The 10,919-nt window shown below is 43.1% G+C and overlaps 1 long non-coding RNA gene across 1 annotated transcript in view; it reads right to left on the bottom strand.

Annotated features, from left to right (window-relative positions):
- Positions 1-529: 529 nt before the first annotated feature.
- LOC112550577 overlaps positions 530-10,919 on the bottom strand; it is an 18,006-nt gene continuing 7,616 nt past the window's right edge. The window contains exon 3 of the long non-coding RNA XR_003094500.1: positions 530-562. This is a non-coding gene — a long non-coding RNA (uncharacterized LOC112550577). The remainder of the gene's footprint in view (positions 563-10,919) is intronic.

The following is a 10,919-nucleotide window of genomic DNA, read 5'->3' as shown; positions in this document are numbered from 1 at the left end:
TATTCAGCATGCACTGTAAGTAGTTGCATTACAGGCTATTGCCTCATGGGATTTATAGATTTTCTAACTTTTATAATTAATACTATAAGTACATTGAAGGAATCAGCATATATTATATTTAATAAAACTCTAAAATGATAGGATAAATTATCTGCCCTAAAATTTTAATCTGATTCAACCTAACGAACCAAAAAGTTTTATAGATTTTGGCTCCTTAACATGGTGACTCATTTCTTTAAATGTTTGCCATTAAGAATTGTTCTGCAATGAACTTCTGTGTGGGAGAACTCAGGCATATTTTTCCTTTTTAGAGTAAGGAAGACATTCTAAAATGTTTTACCACCATATTCCCCAGGTCCCAGAACATTTATCCGCCCAAATTTAAACAAAAAATGTATTAAGTTTTTGAAGAAATAACATTGACAATACCTGTGTTTGTAGAGGTAAAATGCAAACCCTGATAATATTAGAGCAAAGAATGGTACCAGGATGGCAGCTGCAACAGAACTGCTGTTTGTGCCATAGTAGTGGTTGGAAAGGTCAGTACCAGAACTTAAAGGACCTAAAAATGAAGAAAGGAAGATAGGTGATATCGTGAGTTAATATCATGCTGTATGTGAAATTCATATTTTTCTCATTGAAGAAAAGAAGGAAAAATCCTGTGCTGGAAAATTTCTTTCAAATTAGATTCAAAATAAGATATTTAGAAAGGTTGAATGTTAATCTACTACTATTAAAAACCATAATGATTTGACATCAGTCTCTCTCAAGTTACATAATTACTGGGCATATCTACACACGAAGCTACTGCACAGTTGTTACTGCGCATTTATTCAGTACTTGTATTAGCAAGTATTAAACAAATGCTCAGTAACCACAGTTACTGTGCAGTAGCATCAGCAAACGTCTTTAAAGTGACATTACTGTCCAGTAGCCTAATAATACTGCACAGCAGCATATTAGCACTGTCCATCGTGTGACATGCTACTGTGCAGAATTTTTCAGTCAGCATCTCAAGTAAATGCACACACTGAGACTTAACATTCCCAGTGTGTGTGTGTGTGTGTGTGTGTATGAATCACTGCTTTGCTAATAAAAATTATTCAAAAAATTAAAAAATAAATAAATTCCAAACAGCTTGAGCCCCAGTAAGAATCATGATTAGTGCTGTATCAGCAGAAACACTCTGAAGAATTTACAGTCTGATTTGAAACAACGCTGCAATGAGTGAAAGGGAAAAAAGATCATGAAGAAAAATGGTAATTGGAATACAACACAATGCTACGTTGGTTACATATGTGCTACTGGATTAAGGGAAAAACAAACAAACCCTGAAGATTCAATCACAGAACACATCAGCAAATAATTATGTAATGTTGACAGGATCATAATAATTTTTTAGAGAAGGAAAGACAAGTGATCCTTTAACTCTACTTTCAGCTGGAAACATTTTTAACATCAATTCCCTCTACACTTTGTACACAGATATAACATACAAAGCATTTTCCTCCCAAAGGGAGTGGCAAGAAAAGGCTGTAGACAAGTTGTTTTTGTATAAGGAATTCATTAAAAAATTAGGAGTCTGAGCCAAAGCCAACAGAGTTAAGAAAAGTTATTTTTAACTCACTTTAATGGGCTTTGAATCAGGCTGTAGTGTTTCTAGTTTTGTTAACAGTTTAATATCTGTTGTGTTCATTATTGGCCCTGTATGAAATCAAGGGCTCAGTTCAACTGCTGAAGAACTGAAAAGCCTCTCTGTGATCACACAGAGCATTTTTACATGTGCTCCCAGACATGACGCCAGGCACTTTAATTACCAAGCTGCACTAATTAAAAGTGCCCGCTTGTCACGTGTATCAGTATAGCCATACATGTCTGTTCTGAAAAAATGATGGCGGGACACTTTGAACTAAAGTTAATTAGATGCATTTTATTTCAAAGTGCCTCACTGCCATTTTGTCAGCGTTGAGACGTGTAATGGCACTAATACACATGACATGTGAGGCTGCTGGATAGCGCCAACTTCCGTGCTCCAGCAGACTCAATTAATCAAGTCTGCTCCGACATGCTGGATTTCCAGCACATTGGAGCAGGCTCCTTCCATATGTGTAGGAGCTCCCTGTGTCACTTTGATTAGACAACTAAATTAGCTTGCAAACACTGAGAGTTATACTTTAACTTGGTCAATGATTTGGTGAAGGTAAACCTATTTCTTACATAAAAAGGTGTTCAACACAATGTTCTGGATACGATGTGGACTACCTTTACTCAAGTCAAACTATATTATAACAATATGAGTTTGCAAATTTTTACACAGTTTAGACAGGCAGTTAAGTACATTATCTATCAGTGTTCTGGGTGCTTTTACATTTAACTGTCAGTTCACAGCTCTAAGAGGGATTTCTGATTTCAGATTACCAATAAAAATGTCCTAATGATCACACCATTTTCACCTGGTTCACACCTAGATCAACAGAAACCTAACTGTGCATGTCAAAATGTAAATTTTTTTTTGCTGAATTTTCAAAAAAATATGTTCATATTAAGGACATCATTTGTGTATTAAAAAATTCAGGTCTTTAGGGCCTTGTTACTTTGGACACTTAGCATGCATTTTATTTAAATTGTAGTAAGCATTACTGTGCCCTCTTACAAGTAAAAATGTATTCTAAGCAGTAGTATAGTAATGCTTACCATGACAGGGTTGGACAGCTGTGTCCCCCTAACACTGACCCCCAGCACTGTGTACCACATCTCATAACTCCACTTATGAGGACGTGCAACCCCCATAGATTCATAGATTTATAGACTGTAGAGTTGGAAGGGACCACAATGGATCATTGTGTCTGACCCCTCCCCCGGCAGGAACGAGGACCAAGGTCAGATGACCCCAGCCATGTGACTATCAAGCCACCTCTTGAAGACCTCCAAGTTAGGTGATAGAACCACCCTCTTGGAAGCCATTCCAGATTCTGGCCACCCTTACTATAAAAAAACATTCTTCCTAATGTCTAACCTGAATCTACTCTCCACTAGTTTGTACACCCATTATTCCTAGTTACTTCTAGGGGCGCTCTGGTAAATAGCGCATCTCCAATTCCCTGTTGTCCTCCCTTGATAAACTTATAGGCAGCTACAAGGTCTCCCCTCAGCTGTCTCTTGTGAAGGCTGAAGAGATCCAGATCCCTCAACCTCCCCTCGTAGGGTCTTTCATGAAGGCCACTAATCATGCGAGTGGCCCTCCTCTGAACCCTCTCCAGATTCTCTGTGTCCCTTTTGAAGTGCGATGCCCAAAACTGGACACAGTACTCCATGCCTGGAGCCCATGCCCTCCCCACTGCATACCCAGCGCTGCCAGCATGGGAGCATCTGTTCCTCTCATGCTAAGATGAGCCAGGTCCCTGTCACTGGTGGACGGTGGAATGAAGCAAAGGGAACTAGGGCTGGAAGGTGCCCCTGCATCTGCACCTGCCACTGGATGTGCAGGGCAAACCAGGTCCCTGCTGCTGGAAGTCTTGAAACAGCTCTGGTGCGGTGCTTGGACTAGATCCAACTGTCACAGATTCACCCACAAACCAAACTGCCTTTGGGGTTCACCAAGTGACATGCATGACTATTCTTTTAAATTAGATTTATTTGTGTAACTTTTGGTTTCTACAGGTGCATCTACACGAGATGCTACTGCACACTTGTTACTGTGCATTAATTTTGCACTTGTATTAACAATTACTAAATAAATCTGCAGTAACTGGAGTAACTGCACAGTAGCACCGACAAACATCTTTTACGTGATGCTACTGAGCAGTAGCCTAATAATACTGCATAGTAGCATATTAGTACTGTCCATGCTGTGATACACTACTGTGCAGTATTTTTCAGCTACTGAACAGTCAGCATGTCATGTATATGTGCCCTGTTTGTAGCTAATGTGAAGTTGTGTTCAGTTTTGTCATTTTTACATCTGTCTGTATTACAGTATTTGATATAAAAATAGTTTTGTAATTTCATAATGTAACAGTTGGTATGCATCTTGGCTAGATATATGTGGCTAAGAAACAATAGTTGCTGTAACTGTAAAGGTTTGGGCAGGGTAGTTAGCCCTTTTTACACCCAAAAGGAACCCAACTGCTAGACCAGATAGGGTGATGACAATGGACCTTGGAGAAACAATAGCTATTCCAATTCAGAGAATGCCATGTTTCTCCCCTGTATGGACTGAAACAATGGCTAAGCAAATGGGCGCAAAACTTTTGTCAGGAAAGGGGAGTGATACAGGGGCAGATATACCTTCAGTCACACCCATCTGGTGGAGAAAGAAAACTCATCTGCATAATATTAATAATTCTCCCCAGAAACAAATAGGCAATTTGGAAGGTATGAAATCTAATGGGAGTGCTTTAGAAAAGAGGCAGATTCAGGAAAGCCCTAGAAAAGAAGAACATGTTCTGGCCCTAGCTTCTGAGCTGATAAAAAAGACTGGTTGTTCCCGAATTTGGGGAATCCATTTAGGACTCAGCTGAGTTTCCTAGTTTCATAGTTGGTAGGGTCAGAAGGGACCTGAGCAGATCATCAAGTCTGCCATGGCATGGCAGGAAAAAGTACTGGGGTCAAATGACCCCAACAAGGTGTTCGTCTAACCTCCTCTTAAAGACCCCCAGGGTAGGAGCCAGCACCACTTCCCTTGGAAGTTGGTTTCAGATCCTAGTCGCCCTGACTGTAAAGTAGCGCCTCCTGATGTCTAGTCTGAATCTATCCTCTGCCAGCTTGTGACCATTATTTCTAGTCACTCCTGGTAGTGCTTGGGGGAACAGGGACTCCCCTAATGCCTGCTGGTCCCCTCTGACTAGTTTGCAACAGGCCACTAGATCCCCACTCAGCCTTCTCTTGTGGAGGCTGAACAGGTTCAGGTCCCTTAGCCTTTCCTCATAGGGCCTGCCCTACTGGCCCCTGATCATGCAAGTGACCCTCCTCTCGACCCACTCCACGTTGCCCACATCCCTCCTGAAGTGGGGTGACCAGAAATAGATGCAGTACTCCAACTGCGGCCTGACCAGTGCCGCATAGAGAGGGAGGATCACCTTTTTGGACCTGCTCGAGATGCATCTGTGGATGGACGACAAGGTGTGGTTGGCTTTCCTGACCGCATCCCCACACTGTCGGCCCATCTTCATTTTGGCATCAATAATGATTCCAAGATCCTTTTCTGCCTCCTGCACTGACAAGAAGGGAGTTCCCCAGCCTGTAGGTATGCTGCTGGTTCTTCCTCCCCAGGTGCAGCACCTTGCACTTGTCAGTGTTGAAACCCATCCTGTTCTCATCTGCCCACCCCTGTAACCTGTCTAGGTCTGATTGCAGCCTATTCCTCCCTTCTAGTGTACCCACATCCCCCCACATCTTAGCGTCATCAGCAAATTTAAACAGGGTACTTTTTACCCCCTTGTCCAAGTCACTGATGAAGATGTTGAACAGTGTGGGTCCAAGGACCGAGCCCTGGGAGACTCCACTGCCCACATCCCCACAGGTTAAAAATGACCTGTCCACTACCACTCTCTGGGTGTGGCCCTCCAGCCAGTTAGCAACCCATTTGACTGAGTCTTTGAACTGGTAGTATGTTAGTCAAGAGATGCCATAAGAAGGCAAATTGATAGTTATAATGGATTACTCTAGAGCTGCTTTTCTTTTCTTTTTCTTTTTCTTTTTTTTTTTTTTTGGCAAACCACAGAGAGTGGCAGAGTTTCCTCTTTCAGTGCTGTGGAGATATGTTCTGGAGTGAGGGTGATTAAGGTTGGCCCAGGGTATGAAGTCACCCCAGGAATGAGATCTTGTCTATCTCCTAAAACAGGCAGCTGGGGAAGGGGGCGGGGGAGGAGCGGGGGGAAGCTTGGGCTCTGGGGTCACCCCAATGCCTTAACAGTATGGTGTTTGTTATGCCAGTTGGTACCCAATTGACAGTACCAGCTTCCACACCATATGGAAGTCTTGAAAAAAAAAAGTTTTAGTGAATAAAAGTTAGTTTTTGACATCAACAATTAGGTACCTAAGCCACATTTAGACACCTAAATAAATTAATAACTTTCAGAAGTACTGACTATCCTTAATTTTGTTTGAAATCAATGGAATCTTCAGTGCCTCTCAATGTATGAAGATGACCGTGGGAAGGGAGGTAGAAGCCCCCCTCCCAATATGTCCTAGGACGTCCCTACGCGAGGAGCACCCATACTCATGGCAGGGGCCAGGATGAGTGGCAACTGTGGAGAAATGCTGATGCAGACTCGGCAGTTCCGCAGCTGCCTGAGCCTGCGGATCAGTGAGCCCTGTGGGAGGGGTCTGGCAGCAGCACAAGCTGATCAAAAGGCAGCTGGGGAGAGACCCAGCTGCCTGGGAGAGGAGAGGCTGGATGCCGGCGGGGAGTGGCAGATGGCGGAGCTGGGCAGGGACCAACAGAATGCCGGTGGGGAGAAACTGGACGCCAGCAGAGGGAGGCAAATGGTGGAGCTGGGCGACGAGGAGCAGGATGCCGGCAGGGAGAGGTGAAATGCTGGCAGAGAGACACGGGCAGCAGAGTCTGGTAAGAATGGTGAAGCGGGGCATGGAGTGAGAAACCCCAGTGCCGACCAGAGAAGCCTGGCTGGAAAGACCACAAGTCTGGGCTCGGGGAGCCAAAGTTCGCTGGAATGTCCCGGCAGAGAGAAGATCGTCCTCATAGTCCCGAGTGAAGATCAGGCTGCTCTGGAGAGTACAGATACCATGGTGTAGAAGGGCGGTAAGCAATGGCAAAACACTGTGGGCAGCCTGGTGAAGAAGGAGGAACAGGCAGCAACTGGCCCAGAGCCCGGTGGTGAAGGGGCAAGTTCCACCAGGTGGTGGGTTCAGGAGTAATTGACTCCCAATCTGTTGGTCCCTGGAAAGAGTACTCAGGAGAAATGGACAAAAGTCCTTCTTCCACCCCAGGGAGGCAGAGGGGTCCTGGGGTCCGAGTCCCCGGTACCCTATCGGCAGATGCCGAATGTCTTCTCTTTGAGTTTAGTGTCTTCTAAGTTATTGTTCACCCCAGGCTGGGGCATGTTTAGTTACCTGCAGATTGGCCTGAAGACAAGGGATCCACTCAGGAGAGATTAACGGCTGAACAGACCCAACTTTGGTCAAGGCAGGCCTCATAGTTGAGAAGATATCATCCTAGAGGAGATTACAGGGAGCAGAGTCTTCCCAGGCCATGGATATGGTAAGGGTGGAGTAAAGGGAAGGTTTGGAGCCTCACAAATACAGACCAAGTTCATGACCCCTCTGAGACCATTGATAGTGAAGTGCCTCCCCCATCAATCAACATCAAAGTCATGGCAGGCCAGTAGAGGCAGCGCTCGGAACCATCTAGGTGGCCTCGGGGTGCGGTCTCACCCTGATATCACTAGGGAGGAAGGCACTGACCAGAAAGGGGCCAAGGCCTTACAGCACCTACCAGTGACAATGACAAAAGCTAAATGCTTATAAATTTTAGCCTTAGATTTCCTCTTCCAGTTTGCAATTCTGAATAGCAGACATCTTTATAAACACTAACATAGTAATACTAGCATGGGCAACTTGTGCCTCTTGAGTCACGGGACACCCGCAGAAGCCACAGCTGGCGGTGGCGGCAAGGACAGGGCTGGCGAGCACCTGCAGATGCCAGCGGTGGTGGCAGGGACAGCCCTGTCAGAGGAGGCATGTGCCCCCCTGTGCTCCTCCTACCAGTCGCCTATGGATACTAGCAATATGTTAGCAAGTTGTAGGAGACTAGAAACCAGTTTCTATCATTGTTATTCCATGTTTACTTCAATCACAATGTAAAATGAAATCATCTTCCATCAGTCAGAGACACTAGATGGTAGAAACAACTTCAAAAGCAGCCATAGAAAGTGTTTTTGGATATTAAGGCTAAGTACAGATATTTCAAGAAGTTAAATTTGGTTCAAAATGGCCACCTTATTTAAACTTAGCTCATCGTGGTGTTGAGTTTACACTTAAAGACCTAGTCTCAGTAACTGGCCATCAATCTAAACTTGTTATTCTACAGAAGTTTCATGCACACAGACCAGTTTTAAAATTGCAGAACCCAGTTTAAGATAAATCTGGATCTATGCAGTGATCCAGATTTGACCTAAACCATCTATGACCTATTTGGTTTAGGTCAAACGGGTGCATGGAACTTCTGTACAGTTTCCCATTGCAGCCCTGGGGCTGGGAAAACTCAGCCACATGCCCCAGACCTGGAGCTATTCTGTTCCCCCAGTGCCCCCACCATTAGTTTATTTTTTGCCCCCCCCCCTCCCTTTGAGTAGCCTGGAAGGTTTGTCAGAATCACCATTGCCAAACTAGTGTTACAAACAGGTGAAGACCAGTTTACTTGCCTTTTAATTAGATGTCTTTATCAAAAATCAAACCAGCAGAGATCTAGCAATTGCAATTCAACTTATTTTATACCTATATGTCAGTTTATTCATGGACAAATATGCTACTTAGCTATCATATAGGATATTAAAAAAATGTGTAGTCTTTAAATTAGTCTTTAATTTTATGAATGTTATTAATGTAGGAAGCTCAACATTATTTTAACAGTCTATTCACTTTACAACAAACTACTTCAAAATTAGCATATGATTAAAAATACCCTGATATGAAGTGTGTATTTCCTCTGACAGTCTTATTATAATGACAAATGAGACACCCCATGGTGCTTCTCAATTCTCTGCAAATGCTACTGATTTTTTCCATGAGCTGAAAATACCTACTTGCAATAAATATATATACAAAAATCTATCTTTAATTTGCATATATCTTTATATATCTATATATATATGCAAATTAAAGATAGATTTTTCCAATTTTATTTTCACTATTAAAAAATTTTATTATTCAAAAATTATATTATTTAATGTATTAATTAGCATACTCCATTGAGATGGGTATGCCATAGATTATTACCTTTTTATTAATTTTTATAGGCATTAGAAATAAATCCTGGTATGAAGCAGTACACGTACCAAGAGAGCCTAAAAAGGCTAGGACTCTTCAGTGTAGAAAGCAGAAGACTAAAGAGGAACATAATAGAGGTCTATGAAATAATGAAGGTTGTGGAACAAGTGAACAGGGAACTGCTATTCACCACATCCCAAAATACTCAAACTAGGGGGCACCCCTGAAATTAGTAGGTGACAGGTTTAAAACTAACAGAAGAAAGTACTTAAAAAAAAAACAAACAACCTACATGCAGTTAACTTGTGGAATTCATGGCCACCGGAGGGGGTGGGGGGTGGAGACAGATAGCACAGACAAGTTCAAAAAGGAACTGGATAAATTAATGGAGAATGAATGTGTTAATGGCTTTTGAACAGAATGGTTGGAGATGTTTCCTCTGGCATCTCTAAACTAATAATGGTGGATCCCAGGGAGGGTATTTAATGGGGGATGGATCACTCTAGAAATATCTGGTTCAATGCTCTCCCTCTATAGCATCCTTTTTTGACACTATCACAGACACAATGTTGGGCTAGATGGACCATTGGATAATGTCACTGTTATTTCATACTTCAAGATTAGTAATCTTAGAATCACTTTATAGCAGTATGACAATTAGGGGTGAACGTGTATGTGATATTCCTATCATTCCCATCATTTATGTCAAATCATGGACACAAACAGAAACCTCTTAGAGCTGTTTTCAGCACCTCTCTTTAATCTAGACAAACTAGAGTACTAAGGTGGTACAGGGTAAGAGGCAATATCTTTAGGGATAGGGACAGACATGCAAAAAGCCTGAGCTTGAATTGATTCAATATTTTCAATTTAGTCTAACCTGGCTTGGATGAATCCATTTGTAACTGCACAGAAATCCCCAAAATACAGGCACATGCCTGCAGTGGCTCAGGCTAGAAGCCAGCGTGGGCGGGTGGGGGGGGGGGCTAGAGTAGCCCTCCCTTCCCTTCCACAGTACTGAGCTGAGGGGGGCATGGTCAGGCCCCAGCAGGATGTTCTGATTAGGGAAGGGTTCTCTCCCTTCCTGAGCAGCCCAGCAGGAAATTGATAACATGGTGTTTAACACCCCTAACTTAGTGTTTATCACCCCGTTAAGAAAACAACAGAGGGACATTACCAGCTACCTACTGATTCTACTTTTGTCCCATATGCTATGGCACAGACCATAGCAAGTGTGTGGTCTGTTGGCTAATGCTGAGAGGTGTCTGTGAAAGGCAGAGAGGACTGGGCAATCCCTGCTTAGCAGGGAGTGGGGAGGGGAGGGAGGGTGCAGGGGGAAGTCAGGCAGATGCCTGCAGTCTCTGCCAAGCTCTTGCTAAGGAGCAGAGGGGAGGAGTCAGCCCTGCTGTGGAGCAGAGAGCCCCGCCCAGCCCACAGAGCATGCTAGGATGCTGGGGGAGTCTGGTTTAACTTAAACCAGCAAGGGGTCTGGGATAGACATTGTGTAAACCGGCCTGACCTAAATCAGTTAAGTCTGATATTACATTCAACCTGGTTTATCTAAAACCAGTTTCAGCCATTTTCAAACTGATTTATGTGCAGTGAACATCTGTTCTGTTATAGGTTTAAACCAGATTCTGATCACTTAAACCAGTTTATTTGTAATGTCTGTCCCTAGCCTAGAAGACTAGCTACTGAGAAGTAAATTTTCTCATGGCATGGAAAAATGGGCAGGACAATTGTTTTGCAACAAACATTCTCTTTAGGATAAGAGATGAAATAACAGGATTGAGTAAATGTAGAAACTGAACATCAAGTAGCACAACTGTATCTTAAATGTGTAGACATCACAGAAACCAGCCATGGAAGTGACAGGGGGTTTTTTTTCAAATAGAATGGGCTAAGTTCTTCATGGTATTTCACTCTTCTTTAGTAATTGTTTGGATACAAATTTAAATCTTGATAACCTT

This window comes from Alligator sinensis, unplaced genomic scaffold, assembly GCF_000455745.1.
Source record: "Alligator sinensis unplaced genomic scaffold, ASM45574v1 scaffold52_1, whole genome shotgun sequence".
Lineage (NCBI taxonomy): Eukaryota > Metazoa > Chordata > Crocodylia > Alligatoridae > Alligator > Alligator sinensis.
The sequence above is the reverse complement of the archived record's forward strand: the minus strand, read 5'-3'. Positions and strand labels throughout refer to the sequence as shown.